Source organism: Lagenorhynchus albirostris, chromosome 3 (assembly GCF_949774975.1).
Source record: "Lagenorhynchus albirostris chromosome 3, mLagAlb1.1, whole genome shotgun sequence".
Classification (NCBI taxonomy): Eukaryota; Metazoa; Chordata; class Mammalia; order Artiodactyla; family Delphinidae; genus Lagenorhynchus; species Lagenorhynchus albirostris.
Genome location: NC_083097.1, coordinates 73,882,610 through 73,906,650, shown reverse-complemented (window position 1 = coordinate 73,906,650; position 24,041 = coordinate 73,882,610).

Sequence of the window (24,041 nt, the reverse complement as noted above, 5' to 3'; positions counted from 1 at the left end):
AACATGTGACAGACTTAACTCTCATCTTGAATAAGCTAATAGGTTATTCATTCCTCTTAGGACACGTGAAATGTCTTTAGGACATTTTATTGAGATTGATTTAGTGTTTGGAGCAATAGTCCAGGGAATGGAATGGCATTGCTCTTGCTATTATTCACCGCTAATATTAGCTTCACGGCTGAATCTGTGTTTAATAATTTCCTGGAATAAAACATGGGATACATCAGTTTTTAAATGGCATATAATGTGCCTATTGCACGAAGAATCTCTGGCTTAGTATACTGTAGCATAAAGAAGGAATAATTTTGAGCTTATTTCCAACTCCTTCCTTGACTCATCACAGGAAACAGAAAGATATGTGGCAACATGCTTTGGAAGAAGAAAAAGCATATTGACTTTCCTATCAATTTCCAAGAACTTTGAAGCTAGATGCAAAAATGGCATGAAACATAAACTTTTTAATGGTCAAGTCAGAGCTTTCTTTAGTTTCAATTTGGCTAATGCATTATAGCCATGATTCAAGTTCTTTTTTTTTTTCTAGTTCATGTTACTAAGAGTTTCACAAGCCATGTGATTTATAGTATTTTTTGAATGTGCAAGTATATTCTAAGGGACATAATCTTTGAAAATTTCCCCAGATTTTATTCCCAATCAATAATTACTTGGTTAATAAATTTACTTGACTAGAAAAACTTGAATTGATTTTCTCATGGCAGCAGTTTAACTATAAGGCAGAATTCAGAGTATCTTACAAAGAAAAAGGTAAGCTGGTAGGCACAAAGCTCCACTTCAGAGTAACAGCTTTTAAATACCAAAGTCTAGTTCCCTTGCCACACTTGTATTTATTTGTCTAAATCCCAATCTGTAATAAATTGTATCTTCCCAGAATTGTTTCCACTCTACCTTATTAAAAATTCTTAGCATATACTACAAATGTATACTCTGCTAATTCTTCATTTCTTATGTGAAAGGCATGAAGAGATCATGAGCAATTTTGTAGCTTAGTATGGCACAATTAAATGATGATTAGGTCATCTGCCAAAAAAAAGATACTCCAACAATTTTGCTGGTAATATGGTACTAACAGTGAGTATAAACACTGTGCTGCATAGCTCTTGTACTGTGACTCATTAAGAAGAGAATAACTCAATTATGCAGGTTATCCAAAAAAGTCCATATGCAGCACTAAAATGCAGTAAAACAATTTTCTCACCAATTTTTTTAAAAAAGTCCTTCTTGGTTAGCAAATGGCCTCCATTCCACCTGTCTGTAATAATTGGTTATGATTTAGACTTTAACTTTATTTCAATATCTTAATCAGCATCATTTTGACAGCATTCATGTGACCAAAACTAATCACCGAAAACAAAGAATTGGAATACAAGCAACCTAACCAGAAACAAAGTTTTTAAAATTAGCTTCAAATGACAACAGGATACCCAAGAAAAGAAACACACAATAATAATTCAGAGTATTACGAAGCAGCAACCATATAAAAGACAGCTTGGCAGAAGAATGTGGTACAGTAAGCACTATTATCAATTAATATATTAGACAAGATTGTGGAAAAACATTCATTCATTCATCCGTAGGAGTATTTTCTCATATTTTCAAGTTCTTGATACAAACAGGCACAGTCCTTGAATTGAAAAGAGTATTATGTGGAAATATAAAGCTTAGACGAATACCACAAGAGATACGAGCAGAAGCTCAGATATCACAGGCAAGTAAGAAAGCCAACAGTGTTCTCAGGTATGTCTTTTTCTAGGTTTATCCATCTTAATACACACAATGCCTGTAGCCCTTCTAAGGAAATCTGCCCCACCCACAGCCCTTGCTGGAGAGCCAGGCCAAGCTAACCATGTGTCTTCACTCTTTCTCCAAGTCACAGCTGCTTAGCCCAAAGGTTGTATGAATTTATCTGGCAGGCTAATTGGGACGTTTGTGAAAGAGAGCTGAAGAATGGCTTCCCACAAATGCACAAAGTATGGGTCTATGAAGAAGCTGTAACTAAGAGCAAAATGAAGCTGTGAGCTAGAGAAAACATTTAGATTAAAGGGCTATGGGGAAGAGAAGACATATAAAGAGTGAGATCACAGCTATGGACATCATCATGAAAGATAAAGCATTACTGTCATGATAATCCACACAGTCCTGTGCTGAGTTCCATCAAGGGGACATGAACCCAGTTCCAGTTATGATGATTTTCTGGTTCTGTTCCATTTCTTGTTCTTCCCATGGGAACTCTGTCCCTTTTTGAATAGTATCTGCATCTGCCTGTCTTGAACAAACCAGTAAGTCCTATTTCCATACATCCAAAAGAATCTCACTAAAATTCCTGTTCAAGTAGCAGTGCTACCAGGACATTACTTTGAAAACTCCTCTAATTCTTCCTTTCCTCTCTATCACACCAGATAATCACTTCCTTTTCTATCAAAGCTTCTGAAGATCCTACAGCCTCCTTCATAAGTAACTGATGTTCCTCTCAAACTTCCATTGTGACAAGGTAGGAGAAATTGTTCCACTTCGAGTCGTTAAAGGAGACCTTTTTTGCTGCTAAGCAAGCTGACACATTTCCACTTTCCCTCCTGTATACTTTTCCCTCTTGATCTTTTTTATCTGAGCTATTCATCTTCCTTGTTCACAGTCAACCTGATTTCCTTTTTTATGCAAACCTTCAAGTTAACTGAGAATGAAACTAAAGATCGGGCTTGATTTTTGATCTTTAGTGTCTTCCAAGGAAATATAACTGGCATTGATATAGGAAGAGGTAGATATATTAACCACCTTTATGTGCTGTTGAATCCTTTTATATTAATTACTACTCTGCCTTATGTTTTATTCATATATGAAAATTGTTTGCATTAGCACATATTTCCCAATAAAATTATAAATAATGAAGGACAGAAATGCCTTATTATACCAAATAAACCCTATTGCTCCATTAACTTGTTTTTCTCCAAAAAATTAGTAGTTAACAGTGTTACTTAAAATACTCTAGCTCTTTTCAAAGTCATACAAATATGCACTAAAAACATTCAAAATGTTGTTGCAACATTATAAAAATTGCAAATTTGATTTGTTATTCTGAAAGCTAACTAATAGTCTTCTGAGAAACATCTTTAGAATTTGTGGTTCTGCGATGAGGAAATATTTTGTAGAGAATATCATTTAGAAAGCAGGTTGTGTACATACAAGTGCCCTATAAACTGTGAAGTACTATAGAAATGTAAGAGATCAAGCTTTATCTCTTTTTCTGGAGACACAACTGTAAAAGCACAAAAATGAATAGCCTGTGGGAGCCTAAATATTCAAGACTTCAGAAAAAATAATTTCTTGAATCTTTTTTTTAGAGGAAGAGAATGACTAGCATTCTCAAAATCCTATAATTTTCATGCCTTGTTACATTTAAACTGGTAACATACAGTCTGTTCTTCATAAGTTCTGATTGACAGCTTAATGGAACAGTCTGGTTCTCTGTCTTTCTGGATGATAAGTGTAAACACTGTGGTTATTAGAAGGTAATACCCTACCATTAGTGGGTCTCCCCATAGTCTTTCACATCAATGAAGGTAATCTCGACATATTTACTTGCATGAATGCTTGCCAGGAGACTCAATCAAGGTGTTTGGAAATGCATGTCTCTAGCATGGAGACTTCATTGAGGAAACACCTGGTCACTACAGTGTTCTGTATTAAGTATCACAGGCATATAATAGGGGATTCCCCATGTTGGAAGGGAAGAGAGGTAATTTCTAGTCTGCACTATTTTATTCTTGACATATGTTTTTATCAACTGACCTCACTCTAGACTTCTTAGGGTTAGTCTTCCATTGGTTTGGACAGCAATCTAATTTCCTGTTGTTGACAAAAAGACGTGAGAACAGGCCAAAAGAAAACAGTAACAGACTAGTTTGAGTGAGCCCAGACCCAGATTCTTGTTAGGACCCTAGTGGTCCTCTTTGGGATTTCAGCAAATAGCTCCTTTGGGAAAACTTTACAAATGTTATAAAGTGTTATGAAAACATTAAGGGATTATTATTATTATTTTTGCAGCAAACAAACATGGTTGGACCTACAGATTGTCATACTGAGAGAAGTGGGTCAGACAGACAAATATCCTGTGGTGTTGCTTATGTGTGGAATCTAAAAAAAAAGGGTACAGGTGAGCTTATTTACAAAACAGAGGTAGAGTCATGGATGTGGAAAACAAACTTGTGGTTACCAGGGGATTGCGGGGGGGATGGATTGGGAGATTGGGACTGACATGTGCACATTACTATATATAGGATACATAACTAATAAGAGCCTGCTGTGTAGCACAGGGAACTCTACTCAATGCTCTGTGGTGGCCTATATGGGAAAATAATCTTTAAAAAAAAAAGTGGATATGTGTATGTGTGTAGCTGATTCGCTTTGCTGTATACCTGAAACTAATGCAGCATTGTGAATCAACTATACTCAGATAATTTTTTTTTAAAAAAAGGAAACAATGTTTCTCAGAGTTGAATAAAAAAATTCTGCTAAAAAAATGTTAAGGGATATTTAAACAGAAGGCAAGCCATCATATTATGTGAATGGAGATGGATCTTGATCCATGTTCATAATCTGGATTCAAATGTGCACAAGGGAACAGTAGAGGAAACTTGACTGAGAAAAGGGATAAAATCACCACTGATGAGGAGGGTGGGTCTGGCTGAGCTAAGGAGTCAGAGGTGCTTTAAAGCACTGGGAGAGTTGCATTAAGTCAGTCTCACACCTCGTCCCCCTTGTCCTGATAAGGAAAGAATGAATTAAGATTTAAAAATTTCTACCATGAAAGCTGGATGTGGGAAGCAGAAGGCACTAATCAAAAGAGAAAAACTGACGATCAGGAGAGAGGAAGCTCAGAAAGCTATTCTTTACATTTTGTGTCTGGCTTATTCCTAATAGTTAAAATTCAAGAGCTAAAAATTCATAGATTACATAGTTGTCCAAGCAAACGTGGAGATTTCAGTAATTATCCAGCAAACCATCAAGAGCTGATTACAAATTTAAACTTTCCCCTGTGCCCACTACATCTCCTTTGTAATGTTAGGGTGGGAAGAGTTCTAACCACTTCCCTGCCTCTGGTTTAGTCACACTTTGCTGACTCAGAATCTTTCAGACAAATTCTCAGTCTGCCATGTTTTCTCCATATCCCTTTACTTCTCTCTAAAATTATATCCGAGACTATAGATGACATAGTGGTCAGAGGCAAGGACACTACAGATGCTTATGGATATCTTCCATGCTTTGATGGTCTAGATTGCAGAGTGAGTGACTGAGCTAGTTCCTATACTGATGACATCTGAGGTGACATCAGGCTGGCAGCATTCTTGGGAGACCTGTAATCCTCTGATACTGCTACAGCTAGTGGAAGAGGGTTCTCTGCACTGGTGGTTCTCCTAAAGAGCTTGACCGTCTCCTTATGTGGACTGGACCCCATCCCAACAATCTCTATCCATGAATTCAACTGTTCTCAGGTCTGGATGGCCCACCTTGTAGCTTTTGACAACCCTTGTCCAATCTCTGCTACATTCCTGACATCTGATCTCCATCCCAACTCCAAAGTTGCTTAAGAATTACTAAGACATTTTCAAAACCTAAAGAAACAGAAGGATGCTAAGAATGCTAATTTGGGTTCTTTTTCACTCTCTTCAATCAGTCACACCCGTGCTACTGTTACAGTTTCTACTGTAATTACCCTAGGTTGGGACTGAACTATCAGTGAAATGGTCCCTGCCAAAGTTCCGATTGTGATAAAAGACAAAAACCCCAGTGATGATTGCTTTCCTCTCTACTTTTGTGCCCACAGGACTTCAGTCTGGATAGGACATCAGGATGCTCTTGCTTATTGGCATGCTTTCCCTGAAACTCTTCCCATAGTTTGCCAAGACTGTAGGTGTGAGCTCTCTGATTCCTCTCTCCTCTGGACTTGGATGAACGCTGTGTCAAATTATTCACATTCTCAAGTACACTCTTTTTGGAAGGAAGGCAGGATTTTTATTCATGGCTTTAAGAGTTTATATCTTATAGTAGTCCAGGATTGATTCTTTGATGAATTAGTAGAAGGTAAAAAACTCTAAACAAGGCTTTTCTCTTGATAAATCCAGGTTTTCAAAACGACTGTTTCCTGGAGACTGACGTAATTTTCTTCCATATATAAAAAGCTACATACTGACACCATCTTTACTTTTCATTCCTGATGCAAAAATAATAATTCTACCTGAGATGAGCAAGTGCCTCTTGAAGACTAGAATGGGCATGAAGCACCAAGAAATGCAAAAAAGAAAAAGTGCATATTAATGTATTCCCCAAAAAAAGTTCCATTCCACTGTGCAGAAAATAAAAAGACACAGCAGAGACTAGGAGAATATATTTATGAAACACACATGTGAAAAGACTTGTATTCAGAATATATAAACTTTCAGTTGGAAAAAAAAAACCGACCAACAACCCTATCTTAAAAATGGGTAGGGGGATCGGGGAAGATGGCGAAAGAGTAAAACGCGGAGATCACCTTCCTCCCCACAGATACACCAGAAATACATCTACACGTGGAACAATTCCTACAGAACACCTACTGAATGCTGGCAGAAGACCTCAGACCTCCCAAAAGGCAAGAACCCCCCCCCCCCCCACGTACCTGGGTAGGGCAAAAGATAAAAGAAAACACAGAGACAAAAGAATAGGGACGACACCTGCACCAGTGGGAGGGAGCTGTGAAGGAGGAAAGGTTTCCACACACTAGGAAACCCCTTCACGGGTGGAGACTGCGGGTGGCGGAGGGGGAAAGCTTCAGAGCCACGGAGGAGAGCACAGCAACGGGTGCGGAGGGCAAAGCGGAGAGATTCCCGCACGGAGGATCAGTGCTGACCGGCACTCACCAGCCCGAGAGGCTTGTCTGCTCACCCGCTGCCGGGGCAGGCGAGGCTGGGAGCTGAGGCTCGGGCTTTGGTCGGAATGCAGGGAGAGGAATGGGGTTGGCTGCATGAACACAGCCTGAAGGGGTTAGTGCACCACGGCCAGCCGGGAGGGAGTCCGGGAAAAGTCTGGACCTGCCAAAGAGGCAAGAGACTTTTTCTTCCCTCTTTGTTTCCTGGTGCACGAGGAGAGGGGATTAAGAGCACTGCTTAAAGGAGCTCCAGAGACGGGCGCGAGCCGCAGCTATCAGCGCGGCCCCCAGAGACGGGCATGAGACGCTAAGGCTGCTGCTGCCGCCCCCAAGAAGACTGTGTGCGAGCACAGGTCACTATCCACACCTCCCTTCCGGGGAGCCTGTGCAGCCCACCACTGCCAGGGTCCCGGGATCCAGGGACAACTTCCCTGGGAGAACGCATGGTGCGCCTCAGGCTGGTGCAACGTCCCGCTGGCCTTTGCCGCCGCAGGCTCGCCCTGCATCTGCACCCCTCCCTCCCCCTGGCCTGAGTGAGCCAGACCCCCCAAAGCAGCTGCTCCTTTAACCCCGTCCTGTCTGAGTGAAGAACAGACGCCCTCCGGCGACCTACATGCAGAGGCCGGGCCAAATCCAAAGCTGAGCCCCTGGGAGCTGTGAGAACAAAGGAGAGAAAGGGAAATCTCTCCCAGCAGCCTCAAAAGTAGCGGATTAAAGCTCCACAATCAACTTGATATACCCTGCATCTGTGGAATACATGAATAGACAACGAATCATCCCAAATTAAGGAGGTGGACTTTGAGAGCAAGATTTATGATTTTTTCCCCTTTTCCTCTTTTTGTGAGTGTGTATGTGTATGCTTCTGTGTGAGATTTTGTCTGTGTAGCTTTGCTTTCACCATTTGTCCTAGGGTTCTATCCGTCCTTTTTTTAATTCCTTTCTTAATAATTACTTTTTATTTTAAAAATTTATTTTATTTATCTTACTTTATTTAATTTTATCTTCTTTCTTTCTTTCTTTCTTCCTTCCTTCCTTCCTTCCATCATTCCTTCCTTCCTTCCTTTCTTTCATTCTTTCTTTCTTTCTTCCTTCCTTCCTTCCATCATTCCTTCCTTCCTTCCTTTCTTTCATTCTTTCTTTCTGTCTTTCCTTCCTTCCTTCCTTCTTTCTACTTTTTCGCCCTTTTATTCTGAGCCGTGTGGATGAAAGGCTCTTGGTGCTGCAGCCAGGAGTCAGTGCTGTGCCTCCGAGGTGGGAGAGCCAAGTTAAGGACATTGGTCCACAAGAGACCTCCCAGCTCCACATAATATCAAATGGAGAAAATCTCCCAGAGATCTCCGTCTCAACACCAGCAGCCAGCTTCACTCAATGACCAGCAAGCTACAGTGCTGGACACCCTATGCCAAACAACTAGCAAAACAGGAACACAACCCCACCCATTAGCAGAGAGGCTGCCTAAAATCATAATAACGCTACAGACACCCCAAAACACATGACCAGACATGGACCTGCCCATCAGAAAGACAAGATCCAGCCTCATCCACCAGAACCCAGGCACTACTCCCCTCCACCAGGATGCCTACACAACCCACTGAGCCAACTTTAGCCACTGGGGACAGACACCAGAAACAATGGGAACTACGAACCTGCAGCCTGCAAACAGCAGACCCCAAACACAGTAAGATAAGCAAAATGAGAAGACAGAAAAACACATAGCAGATGAAGGAGCAAGATAAAAACTCACCAGACCTAACAAATGAAGAGGAAATAGGCAGTCTACCTGAAAAAGAATTCAGAATAATGATAGTAAAGATGATCCAAAATCTTGGAAATAGAATAGAGAAAATGCAAGGAACATTTAACAAGACCTAGAAAAACTAAAGATGAAACAAGCAACGACGAACAACACAATAAACGAAATTAAAAATACTCTACATGGGATCAATAGCAGAATAACTGAGGCAGACGAACGGATATGTGACCTGGAAGATAAAATAGTGGAAATAACTACTGCAGAGCAGAATAAAGAAAAAAGAATGAAAAGAACTGAGGACAGTCTCAGAGACCTCTGGGACAACATTAAACGCACCAGCATTCGAATTATAGGGGTTCCAGAAGCAGAAGAGAAAAAGAAAGGGACTGAGAAAATATTTGAAGAGATTATAGTTGAAAACTTCCCTAATATGGGAAAGGAAATAGTTAATCAAGTCCAGGAAGCACAGAGAGTCCCATACAGGATAAATCCAAGTAGAAATACGTCAAGACACATATTAATCAAACTGTCAAAAATTAAATACAAAGAAAACATATTAAAAGCAGCAAGGGAAAAACAACAAATAACACACAAGGGAATCCCCATAAGGTTAACAGCTGATCTTTCAGCAGAAACTCTGCAAGCCAGAAGGGACTGGCAGGACATATTTAAAATGATGAAGGAGAAAAACCTACAACCAAGATTACTCTACACAGCTAGGATCTCATTCAGATTTGATGGAGAAATTAAAACCTTTACAGATAAGCAAAAGCTGAGAGAGTTCAGCACCACCAAACCAGCTTTACAACAAATGCTAAAGGAACTTCTCTAGGCAAGAAACACAAGAGAAGGAAAATACCTACAATAACAAAACCAAAACAATTAAGAAAATGGGAACAGGGACATACATATCGATAATTACCTTAAATGTAAATGGATTAAATGCTCCCACCAAAAGACACAGACTGGCTGAATGGATACAAAAACAAGACCCATCTATATGCTGTCTACAAGAGACCCACTTCAGACCTAGAGACACATACAGATGGAAAATGAGGGGATGGAAAACGATATTCCATGCAAATGGAAACCAAAAGAAAGCTGGAGTAGCAAGTCTCATATCAGACAAAATAGACCTTAAAATAAAGACTATTGGGGCTTCCCTGGTGGCACAGTGGTTGAGAATCTGCCTGCTAATGCAGGGGACACGGGTTCGAACCCTGGTCTGGGAAGATCCCACATGCCGCGGGGCAACTAGGCCTGTGAGCCACAACTACTGAGCCTGCGCGTCTGGAGCCTGTGCTCCGCAACGAGAGGCCGCGATAGTGAGAGGCCCATGCACCACGATGAAGAGTGGCCCCCACTTGCTACAACTAGAGAAAACCCTCGCACAGAAACGAAGACCCAACACCGCCCTAAATAAATAAATTAATTAATTATAAAAAATAAAAATAAAGACTATTAGAAGAGACAAAGAAGGACACTACATAATGATCAAGGAATCGATCAAAGAAGAAGATATAACAATTGTAAATATTTATGCACCCAACATAGGAGCACCTCAATGCATAAGACAAATACTAACAGTGATAAAAGGGGAAATCGACAGTAACACATTCATAGTAGGGGACTTTAACACTCCACTTTCACCAATGGACAGATCATCCAAAATGAAAATAAATAAGGAAACACAAGTTTTAAATGATACATTAAACAAGATGGACTTAATTGATATATATAGGACATTCCATCCAAAAACAACAGAATACACGTTTTTCTCAAGTGCTCATGGAACATTCTCCAGGATAGGTCATATCCTGGGTCACAAATCAAGCTTTGGTAAATTTAAGACAATTGAAATTGTATCAAGTATCTTTTCCGAAAACAACGCTATAAGACTAGATATCAGTTACAGGAAAAGATCTGTAAAAAATACAAACACATGGAGGCTAAACAATACACTACTTAATAACAAAGTGATCACTGAAGAAATCAAAGAGGAAAGCAAAAATTACCTAGAAACAAATGACAATGGAGACACGATGACCCAAAACCTATGGGATGCACCAAAAGCAGCTCTAAGAGGGAAGTTTATAGCAACATGATCCTACCTTAAGAAACAGGAAATATTTCGAATAAACAACCTAACCTTGCACCTAAAGCAATTAGAGAAAGAAAAACAAAAAAACCCGAAAGTTAGCAGAAGGAAAGAAATCATAAAGATCAGATCAGAAATAAATGAAAAAGAAATTAAGGAAATGATAACAAAGATCAATAAAACTAAAAGCTCATTCTTTGAGAAGATAAACAAAATTGATAAACCATTAGCCAGACTCATCAAGAAAAAAAAGGAAAACTCAAATCAATAGAATGAGAAATGAAAAAGGAGAAGTAACAACTGACACTGCAGAAATACAAAAGATCATGAGCGATTACTACAAGCAACTCTATGCCAATAAAATGGACAACCTGGAAGAAATGGACACATTCTTAGAAATGCACAAACTGCCAAGACTGGATCAGGAAGAAATAGAAAATAGGAACAGACCAATCACAAGCAGTGAGATTGAAACTGTGATTAAAAATCTTCCAACAAACAAAAGCCCAGGACCAGATGGCTTCACAGGCGAATTCTATCAAACATTTAGAGAAGAGCTAACACCTATCCTTCTCAAACTCTTCCAAAATATAGCAGAGGGAGGAACACTCCCAAACTCATTCTACGAGGCCACCATCACCCTGATAGCAGAACCAGACAAGGATGTCACAAAGAAAGAAAACTACAGGCCAATATCACTGATGAACGGAGATACAAAAATCCTCAACAAAACACTAGCAAACACAATCGAACAGCACATTAAAAGGTTCATACACCATCATCAAATGGGGTTTATTCCAGGAATGCAAGGATTCTTTAGTATACGCAAATCAATCAACGTGATACACCATATTAACAAATTGAAGGAGAAAAACCATATGATCATCTCAATAGATGCAGGGAAAGGTTCCTCAAAATTCAACACCCATTTACGATAAAAACCCTGCAGAGGGCTTCCCTGGTGGCACAGTGGTTGAGAGTCCGCCTGCCGATGCAGGGGACACAGGTTCATGCCCCAGTCCAGGAAGATTCCACATGCCGCAGAGCAGCTGGGCCTGTGAGACATGGCCATTAAGCCTGTGCGTCTGGAGCTGGTGCTCCGCAACGGGAGAGGACACGACAGTGAGAGGCCCACATACCGCAAAAAGAAAAAGAAAGAAAGAAAAAAAACCCTGCAGAAAGTAGGCATAGAGGGAACTTTCCTCAACATAATAAAGGCCATATATGACAATCCAGCAGCCAACATCGTCCTCAATGGTGAAAAACTGAAAGCATTTCCACGAAGATCAGGAACAAGGCAAGTTTGCCCACTCTCACCACTCTTATTCAACTTAGTTTGGGAAGTTTTAGTCACAGCAATCAGAGAATAAACGGAAATAAAAGGAATCCAAATCGGAAAAGAAGAAGTAAAGTTATCACTGTTTGCAGATGACATGACACTATACATAGGGAATCCTGAATATGCTACCAGAAAACTACTAGAGCTTATCAATGAATTTGGTAAGGTAGCAGGATACAAAATGAATGCACAAAATCTCTGGCATTCCTATACACTACTGATGAAAAATCTGAAAGTGAAATCAAGAAAACACTCCCTTTTACCATTGCAACAAAAAGAATAAAATATCTATGAATAAACCTACCTAAGGAGACAAAAGACCTGTATGCAGAAAATTATAAGACACTGAAGAAAGAAATTAAAGATGACACAAATTGATGGAGAGATATACCATGTTCTTGGATTGGAAGAATCAACATTGTGAAAATGACTCTATTACCCAAAGCAATCTACAGATTCAATGCAATCCCTATCAAACTACCACTGGCATTTTTCAGAGAACTAGAACAAAAAATTTTACAATTTGTATGGAAACACAAAAGACCCCAAATAGCCAAAGCAATCTTGAGAACAAAAAATGGAGCTGGAGGAATCAGGCTCCCTGACTTCAGACCATACTACAAAGATGCAGTAATCAAGAGAGTATGGTACTGGCACAAAAAGAGAAAAATAGATCAATGGAACAGTATAGAAAGCCCAGAGACAAACCCACGCACATATGGTCACCTTATCTTTGATAAAGGAGGCAGGAATGTACAGTGGAGAAAGGACAGCCTCTTCAATAAGTGGTGCTAGGAGAACTGAACATGTAAAAGTATGAGATTAGATCACTCCCTAACACCATACACAAAAATAAGCTCAAAATGGATTAAAGACCTAAATGTAAGGCCAGAAACTATCAAACTCTTGGAGGAAAACATAGGCAGAACACTCTCTGACATAAATCACAGCAAGATCCTTTTTGACCCACCTCCTAGAGAAATGGAAATAAAAACAAAAATAAACAAATGGGACCTAATGAAACTTCAAAGCTTTTGCACAGCAAAGGAAACCATAAACAAGATCAAAAGACAACCCTCAGAATGGGAGAAAATATTTGCAAATGAAGCAAATGACGAAGGATTCATCTCCAAAATTTATAAGCAGCTCATGCAGCTCAATAACAAAAAAACAAACAACCCAATCCAAAAATGGGCATAAGACCTAAACAGACATTTCTCCAAAGAAGATATACAGACTGCCAACAAACACATGAAAGAATGCTCAACATCATTAATCATTAGAGAAATGCAAATCAAAACTACAATGTGATATCATCTCACACCAGTCAGAATGGCCATCATCAAAAAATCTAGAAACAATAAATGCTGGAGACGGTGTAGAGAAAAGGGAACACTCTTGCACTGCTGGTGGGAATGTGAATTGGTTCAGCCACTATGGAGAACAGTATGGAGGTTCCTTAAAAAGCTACAAATAGAACTACCATATGACCCAGCAATCCCGCTACTGGGCATATATCCTGAGAAAACCAAAATTCAAAAAGAGTTAATGTACCAAAATGTTCATTGCAGCTTTATTTACAATAGCCCGGAGATGGAAACAACCTAAGTGTCCATCATCGGATGAAGGGATAAAGAAGATGTGGCACATATATACAATGGAATATTACTCAGCCATAAAAAGAATCAAAATTGAGCTATTTGTAATGAGGTGGATGGACCTAGAGTCGGTCATACAGAGTGAAGTAAGTCATAAAGAAAAAGACAAATACCGTATGTTAACACATATATATGGAATTTAAGAAAAAAAATGTCATGAAGAGCCTAGGGGTAAGGCAGGAATAAAGACGCAGACCTCCTAGAGAACGGACTTGAGGTTATGGGGAGGGGGAAGGGTGAGCTGTGACAGGGCGAGAGAGAGTCATGGACATATACACACTAACAAACGTAGTAAGGTAGATAGCTAGTTGGAAGCAGCCGCATGGCACAGGGATATTGGCTTGGTGCTTTGTGACAGCCTGGAGGGGTGGGATAGGGAGGGTGGGAGGGAGGGAGACGCAAGAGGGAAGAGATATGGGAACATATGTATATGTATAACTGATTCACTTTGTTATAAAGCAGAAACTAACACACCATTGTAAAGCAATTATACCCCAATAAAGATGTTAAAAAAAAAAAAAGAAGATGTGGCACATATATACAATGGAATATTACTCAGCCATAAAAAGAATCAAAATTGAGCTATTTGTAATGAGGTGGATGGACCTAGAGTCGGTCATACAGAGTGAAGTAAGTCAGAAAGAGAAAGACAAATACCGTATGCTAACATATATATATATGGAATTTAAAGGGAAAAAAATGTCATGAAGAACCTAGGGGTAAGACAGGAATAAAAGCACAGACCTACTAGAGAATGGACTTGAGGATATGGGGAGGGGGAAGGGTAAGCTGTGACAAAGCAGGAGAGTGGCATGGACATATATACACTACTAAATGTAAAATAGATAGCTAGTGGGAAGCAGTGCATAGCACAGGGAGATCAGCTTGGTGCTTTGTGACCACCTAGAGGGGTGGGATAGGGAGGATGGGAGGGAGCGAGACGCAAGAGGGATGTGATATGGGAATATATGTATATGTATAACTGATTCACTTTGTTATAAAGCAGAAACTAACACATCATTGTAGAGCAATTATACTCCAATAAAGATGTAAAAAAATTAATGCACAGAAATCTCTGGCATTCCTGTACATTAATGATGAAAAATCTGAAAGTGAAATCAAGAAAACACTCCCATTTACCATTGCAACAAAAAGAATAAAATATCTATGAATAAACCTACCTAAGGAGACAAATGGCCTGTATGCAGAAAATTATAAGACACTGAAGAAAGAAATTAAAGATGACACAAATAGATGGAGAGATATACCGTGTTCTTGGATTGGAAGAATCAACATTGTGAAAATGACTCTACTACCCAAAGCAATCTACAGATTCAATGCAATCCCTATCAAACTACCACTGGCATTTTTCACAAAACTAGAACAAAACATTTCACAATTTGTATGGAAACACAAGAGACCCAGAATAGCCAAAGCAATCTTGAGAACAAAAAACGGAGCTGGAGGAATCAGGCTCCCTGACTTCAGACTATACTACAAAGCTACAGTAATCAAGAGAGTATGGGACTGGCACAGAAACAGAAAGATAGATCAATGGAACAGGATACAAAGCCCAGAGATAAACCCATGCACATATGGTCATCTTATCTTTGATAAAGGAGGCAGGAATATACAGTGGAGAAAGGACAGCCTCTTTAATAAGTGGTGCTAGGAGAACTGGACAGGTACATGTAAAAGTATGAGATTAGATCACTCCCTAACACCATACACAAAAATAAGCTCAAAATGGATTAAAGACCTAAATGTAAGGCCAGAAACTATCAAACTCTTGGAGGAAAACATAGGCAGAACACTCTCTGACATAAATCACAGCAAGATCCTTTTTGACCCACCTCCTAGAGAAATGGAAATAAAAACAAAAATAAACAAATGGGACCTAATGAAACTTCAAAGCTTTTGCACAGCAAAGGAAACCATAAACAAGATCAAAAGACAACCCTCAGAATGGGAGAAAATATTTGCAAATGAAGCAAATGACGAAGGATTCATCTCCAAAATTTATAAGCAGCTCATGCAGCTCAATAACAAAGAAATAAACAACCCAATCCAATAATGGGCAGAAGACCTAAACAGACATTTCTCCAAAGAAGATACACAGACTGCCAACAAACACATGAAAGAATGCTCAACATCATTAATCATTAGAGAAATGCAAATCAAAACTACAATGTGATATCATCTCACACCAGTCAGAATGGCCATCATCAAAAAATCTAGAAACAATAAATGCTGGAGACGGTGTGGAGAGAAGGGAACACTCTTGCACTGCTGGTGGGAATGTGAATTGGTTCAGCCACTATGGAGAACAGTATGGAGGTTCCTTAAAACCTACAAATAGAACTCCCATATGACCCAGCAATCCCGCTACTGGGCATATACCCTGAGAAAACCATAATTCAAAAAGAGTCATGTACCAAAATGTTCATTGCAGCTCTATTTACAATAGCCTGGAGATGGAAACAACCTAAGTGTCCATCATCGGATGAATGGATAAAGAAGATGTGGCACATATATACAATGGAATATTACTCAGCCATAAAAAGAAATGAAATTCAGGTATTTGTAATGAGGTGGATGGACCTAGAGTGTGTCATACAGAGTGAAGTAAGTTAGAAAGAGGAAGACAAATACCATATGCTAACACATATATATTGAATTTAAGAAAAAATATGTCATGAAGAACCTAGGGTTAAGACAGGAATAAAGACACAGACCTACTAGAGAATGGACTTGAGGATATAGGGAAGGGCAAGGGGAAGCTGTGACAAATGAGAGAGTGGCATGGACGTATATACACTACCAAACGTAAAATAGATAGCTAGTGGGAAGCAGCCGCATAGCACAGAGAGATCAGCTTGGTGCTTTGTTACCACCTACAGGGGTGGAATAGGGAGGGTGGGAGGGAGGGAGATGCAAGAGGAAAGAGATATGGAAACATATATATATGTATAACTGATTCACTCTTTTATAAAGCAGAAACTAACACACCATTGTAAAGCAATTATACTCCAATAAAGATGTTAAAAAAAAAAGCTAAAAACAAAGGGTAATATATTTGAAAATATACTTCACAAAGAAAATATACGTCACAAAGATATGCAGATGGCCAATAAGCACATATAAAGATGTTCAGCATTACACATCATAAGCAATATGCAACTAAAACTGTAGTAAAATATAGGATTAGTATTAGCATAGGATAGTCAGGCTCGGTTCTGGGAGACAGACACGTAGCTCATTTCACAGTGATAATTTTCATGGTTATCTCCCCCAAGAATGGTCTCCTCAAGATCAAAATCTTTGTTTGCTTCATCTGTCTATCCCCTGACGTCTCTTAGAGCATCCCCTACATAGTCCCCATCCAATGATATAAACCACAAAATGCATATAAAAACAATAAAACTGTATGGTGGTGATTAATTTTGTTTTTCTACATTTATCCTTGTACATAGAGCAACTGTGGAAGGTGAACAAATACATATTTATTTTTAAGATTGAAGATAGCGCCTTTATATTACAGGTTATTTCAAAATTGCAGAGGAATGTTTTAGGTCCTTGAAACTTTTAGAAAACAATACCTACCTTTTTTAAAAATATTTTTTGAAAGGTTGAAGATTATTTTTTATTGAAGTACAACTAACATATAACAACATATTAGTTTCAGGTATACATCTTATAGATTCAATATTTTTATACAGTTCAAAGTGGTCACCATGATAAGTCTAGTTACCATCTGCCACCATTCAAAGTTATTACAATACTAGTACTATAGTCCCTATGCTGACATTACATCATTGTGACTTCTGTATTTTATAAATGTAAGTATGTACCTCTTAATCCCCTTTACCTATTTCACCTGCTCCCTGCCTCCCCTCTGGCAACCACCAGTTTGTTTTCTATATCTATGAATCTCTTTGCTTTGTTCTGTTTTTTGATTCCACATATAAGTGAAATCATAAGGCAAATGCCTGTATCTGACTTATCTCATTTAGCATAATGCACTCTAGGTCTATCCATGTTGTCACATATGACAAGATTTCATTTTTCATGGCTGAATAATATTTCACTGTATCTATATACTACACTTCTTTATCCATTAATCTGTAAGTGGACATTTAGGTCATTTCCATATCTTGACAATTGTAAACAACGCTGCAATAAACATAAGGATACATATATTTTTTGGTACTGTTTCTAGGTTTTTGGAATAAATACCCAGAAGTGGAATTGCTAGATCATATGGTAATTCTTTAATTTTTTGAGGAAACTCCATACTCTTTCCATAGTGGCTGCACCAATTTATATTCATACCAACAATGCACAACGTTCACTTTTATCCACGCTATGGCCAACATTTGTTATTTTTTGACTTTTTGATAATCACCTGAGAGGTGTGAGGTGATATCTCATTATGGTTTTCATTTGCATTTCCCTGATTATTAGTGATGTTGAACATCTTTTCATGTGCCTGTTGGCCACCTGGAAGTTGTCTTTGGAAAAACATCTATTCATCTATACATATACATCTGTATAATCAAAGATTTGATTATATAATGAATATGAATAAATCTCATAAAAATGTTATTTTACAGGCCCTCATTTATTTAGGCCACAACTAGAGTAATTCTCTCCATGAATATTTCTATGTGAGAAGTTTGAAAATTAGTTATATATAATAAAAGATTGGTGAAGGATAAAAGGAAATTGGGGTAATTTAGATGAAGAATGAAACCCTGAAACCATTCTTAGTACTAATTTAAAATATACAAAGATGATAAGTGATTTTTAAATTCTGTGAAAACAAAAAATAACTCACTTAAACAGAATATTCTGGATATAAGAAGTATATTTCTGATTATAAGGTACAAGTTGCCAGCAAAATTAATTCTGAAAGAAATCTATGAATTCATAATGATTTTTATGTTTTTGTCATCATAGTAGATATAGAGTCTTAATTTTCATATTGTGTTTCATGTACATTTGCCACTCTTAGGCCACAAGGCTGAACTATCCACTCTAACCTGTATTGGCTCAGCAAGGCAATAACAGCAATAAGACACTTCTCTTCCAGGTCTTGTCCTCAGTTTTTATGATTCAGCATGGGAACCCTGCTACCTGCATGGAGCTCCAGTTATAGCCTGGACTACCCTCTACCTGCAGCTCCTTCCAGCTTTGACCTCCCACACAGTGGAGTGGGCAACAGAGCATGCTTCTACAGATAAGAGCCAGCCCACATCCTACGAAAAGGTGTATCACCACTAGCAAGCGGCCTCTTCCTGTGAGAGCCTTGCTTTCTTTGAATAGGTCTGAAGCTCGCCATGGGATAAAGGAAGTCGCCTCATTCTTAGCTCCTTTCTTGTCCTCTCCTCAACCTGGAGGCAGTAACTGTCTGTCTGAGATATGCTACTTTTGAACCTCCTAGTATCCCTCTTCCCCTTCCTCAGTAGTTGACTACTTTCTGCCAGTAAACAATCCTTCATATTAAATTTTCCCTATTCAAATAACTGGCATGATGTCAGTCACCTGACTGGACCTTGACTGATATAGATATTTAATAACTGCCTCAGGTCTGGTAAAAAACTTTCTGCAATGTAACTCAATTTATTGATGGAATACCAACGTATATTGACCTATATCTTCCTTCCATTAACATATCTGATCTGATGATGAGTTACATGATGTTTAATTACTAATACTTATCTCTATAAAAATAGTGGAAACAGGGAGTAACAGAGTTTAAAAAAAAGACTCTTTCCTAATTTGATTTTATTATATCATACTGAGCATAAAGAGACTGCAAAAACACACTTGGCTTTTGAAAGTGTGGCTATCATTTCTACAGCACTATTTCTTACACTCCCACTTACCAACTATTGGTCAAATGCTTTCTTTGGAACCAACATTTGGAGTCTCTTATTCACAGTATACATAGAAAATGATTACTTTCTGCTTGCTACCTTAGCAGAATAATTGGAACAAATACATTTTAAGACTCACTCCAAGTGGTTCATTTGCAAGTATAAGTAAGTTGTTCGATGGATTTGGAAGTGTATCTTTTGTATGGCCAACTGTTCTTTTCTTAAAGTTAGTAAAGTTTCACAACTTTGAGGTTTGTGAAAAGGGAAAACTGTAATTTTAGCAGACAGTGTTGTTCTTAGGCGTGGACAAACTTGGGTTGCTGCCCAGCTTCCCAACTGTAGGATTGTGCTGCTCTATAGCTTGCCAGGGCCTCTGTTTTTTGCTAATAGACCACAAGTTTTCTTGTGGTTTTTCTATTGTTAAGGATGATAAAAACAGATTCTTATAGAAAACTCAGTAGAAACGTACAGTGCTTGTACCAGAAACACTGAAAAAAAATTCTTATTTTAGTGTTCATGGTATTTTTCTCTCTCTCTTTTTTTTTTCCTTTTGGCAGAAAACAGAGGCACAGCCTGGCTCGGCTGGCACCTCAGCTCAAAAAAAAAAAAAAGAAAAATCAGAAGAAAGGAAAATTGAGGCGCAGATGGCATCAAACATTCTCAAAACCTCCATGATGAAAAGTTCTGAGATAGAATCTCAGGGATTGGGCAGCCATCCCTTTGATGAAAGGTTTTTCAAAGATCTCTTCCTCGATGTAAGTTAAAGAAATGGGTTGGAAAAGTCTACTAGAAAGAAAGAAAGGGAGAAAGAAAGAAAAAATGGTTTAATCACCCAAAAGAGAAAGCACATCATGAAAAGAATAGAGGTAAACTGAAATTCTCTGGATAATTACTCTAAGTGAAAGAGGGTGGGGGACAGTCCTAGTCTAGGGGGATTTTTACTTCTTTTAGGTGGACCTTCACCAAAGCAAACATAAAAATGACAACTATGTTAGGCAACTTGATTAGATAATCTTTCATAAAGTCTTAGAAAGCATAAAGACCACAGAAGAATATTATCATAATCATTATTGATACCCAATCATAGAAGCAAAATTATCCTCCATGCTTCTCAGATAAGTATGTGAAAGGCCCCCTTGCCCCACTCAACATCCTTTAACAGTATAGAATGAACGGGTCGTTTAGTTATGACTCAGAAAAACTTACATTAAAATTCCAAATGATACCAAGCACCCAAGGAAACAGTAACTCTTCTTATAAGCTTTTACTAAATTATTACACAATGGTAAAATTGAGGCTTACCTACTAGTAATTTACTAACTATATCACTTAAAAATATAATAAATAACAGCAAGCAGTATTTAATTCATGTAGAGTATGTACGCATTCTCAATTTTAAGAATCTTTGAAATCCATTATTTCTGAGAGCCAGAATGAAAATATGATTTTCCAAAAAAAAATATTCCAAAGAGATACTGTTTAAAGAAACAGTTTTAAAAGACTGATAAGAAAACATCAAAGGGCTGCTGGGACAAATGATGTTGAATGTAAGTGAATCACAGGCTCAGGGAACACATTTGACTTCTTAAAAATATTCTCCAAATTGGTACCATTTTACTCCCTGCCAAACACCCTTCATCTTAGTCTAGCACCCCAAAGCAATGTCTGTTGCTCTCATATATCATCTTCGGGATCCAGGCCTCAGATTGTCTCTTTCCAGCTATTAGATGAGGGTTGTCTCCTAAAATCTCCATCTAAAATCACCTGCTTGGTTCTTGGTTCTTCAGGATTTTGTTACAATGCTGTGATATCCATGACATGAGTCTCCATGACTAGAAGTGCTCTGCTTATGAGATACCTTTCACTGTCCTGTTCTCAGAGGCATACTGGAAATTATCTACAATTTTACAATTATCTACAAACATGTTCCTTACCAAGGGAATCTCAAGCACTGTGGAAGATGATAGGGGAGATTTGGGGAAAAGAAGAACCTTGTATCAATCTCAAATGATATCACTTGAGGTCATAACCTAAATATATATGAAGGCTATGTAGGTTCCATAAATAAGTTACAGAGTGAAGACGAACTAGAAAAAATACTGCTGCACTGAGAGTGTGACTTCTATTCCATTCAATTATTAACATACAGAATTAGACAGGACATATTAACAGAGATTCCTTATCAAAGCCAGAAATCTAGAGTCTTAAGTGAATTTTCTGGTTGATAATGTTTACTTATTTAAAAAGTAATCATGTAAAGACTGAGCACGGCATTTCAGAAGACAGTACAGCCTATGGCCGTTGTTCTTTCTGAGGAAGTTGCCAACATGAAAGGCATTCCTGTGATTAACAGTTAAAGATGTAAATATTGCTTGAGAGGAGGAAGACTGGATACTTGACAGACATAAGGGAAGAGCTTGTAACCTGCAAAGTCATGGAAACTAGGTTAAGTCGGTGCCAACACAGTGCTACTCAGTGACAAAGCAGTTGATATTCAGTGAACTTAACAGGTTTCTAAATAATTTAAAAGCAAATGGTTAATCAAGACTTAAAACATTTGATAATAAATAATAACTAAGTAGATTGTGCTCTTTTTTTAAGCTAAAGGACTTTTATACAAGTGTTTCTCTCAATTATTCCTGTATGAACTAACAAACCAAAAAACAGTAAATGCTTTTGTTGGTGGTTGTTTCTTTGTAGCATCTAAACAGACCACTTAACAGATTACATTTTCAGGCACCTGTATGGCTCATCGAGGGATATCATAAAAATGACTGGGGCACAATGTTGCTTTTTATCTGAATGCTTTATTTTTCATATCAAATTAAAGCTGTATTGTGCTCTAGTTTCTGTAGTAGTATCAAATAAGGAGGTAATAGGTGGGAAGGTTGAGGTGAAACAAAAAGGGTTAAATTCACAGATCATCAGAGAACAGTGTGAACACATTATCCAATATCAGGCAGGAAAATGAATTATTTAATGTCATTCTCTATTAACCCAACAGTTAAAATAGGACAAAAATATACATAAAAATGAAATAAAACAATTAGGCAATACTTTAAATGGTTCACTATTATTAATTCATTTCGTATTCGTTGTAACTGTGCTGGTCATAATGAATTCATTTGATATTAATGGGAATGTTCAGCAGCAGTTTCATTATAATGAAGTTTTAATTCATGTGCCATTAAAGCAATACCAAAATTTATAGTTATTTTTTGAATACTGTACATGATCCCTAATTTTAGGAAACACTGTAACAATGGTTGTCTTTTTTTAAAAATTGGGGTGAATAGCCCAGATTTAAGACAAACTAGGATGTTTGCCTTGAGCTACACCAGTAATGTTAAAGTTGATGGAGTTTTGCGTAATTAAAATGTTCTATGACATTTGGAAAAGACCGGGGTAATGGCTACTTCAAATTCTGTCATATGTCAATATTAAACTGTTTCATGCTACTAAACTTGTTAACATAATGCCATTAATGCAGTCTCAGCCAAGATATTTTGAACTTCCCATCCTCTGCTTTTGTGGAAAATTGGAGGCAAATTATATATGTTTGGCATTTCATTGGAATAAATAATGATTTTAACCATTTCCAAATAATGTTTCATTCACGCCCAAAAAGTAGATAAAAACTATATCATTTTTAGTGAATAGTTCTAGGTTTTTTTGAAAGATATTGAGGAATGTCTACAGAGAATTCCTCTGTAGAACTGCAACCATAAGGTCTTAATAAAAACCTTAAAAATGGCAACAGAAATGTACTCAGTAACAGGTTTACTTTTACTTTCTGTGGAGACAGCCTATAAACCAGTTTGCTGAACTGTATACGCACTAATGACAACAGACAACCAAAATCCACAGTCCAATCAACAGGTCCACTAAAAGTGCATTTAACCCTTTAGGCAGTTATTTGGCAATGCATAAGAAAGCAGCCTACCTCAAAATTCCTTATTAGAAATGTTATGCTCTAATTCATTGTTCACAGGATAGGTAGCCTAGAGATATATGTGCATATAATTTGTTCTTTTATTAATTATTTTGGAAATAACTCGAATAGTTAAATTAATTGGACTAGTTATCTTAAAATAGCAATAAAGACTGCTTTATGTCTCTCTAACCTCCACTGCAAATTAAAAAATGTTTAGAAGTAGGTTTTATAAATTTAACTCATATTGCTACTTTTCTTGCTATTTAAAATAATTCATTAAAATAAATTAACAAAAATTCATGAATGTCTAAAATAATTCATTAAGATATTATGAGTTAATAATATTTTTTGAAAGTTTTCCCTCCTAACTGAAATAATTAAAATACTGGGCAAAATGTATGAAATAGTTTTAAAACACTGGATTTTCAGGAAACCAGTAAAGTAGGGAAACCAAGTGAGTCCTA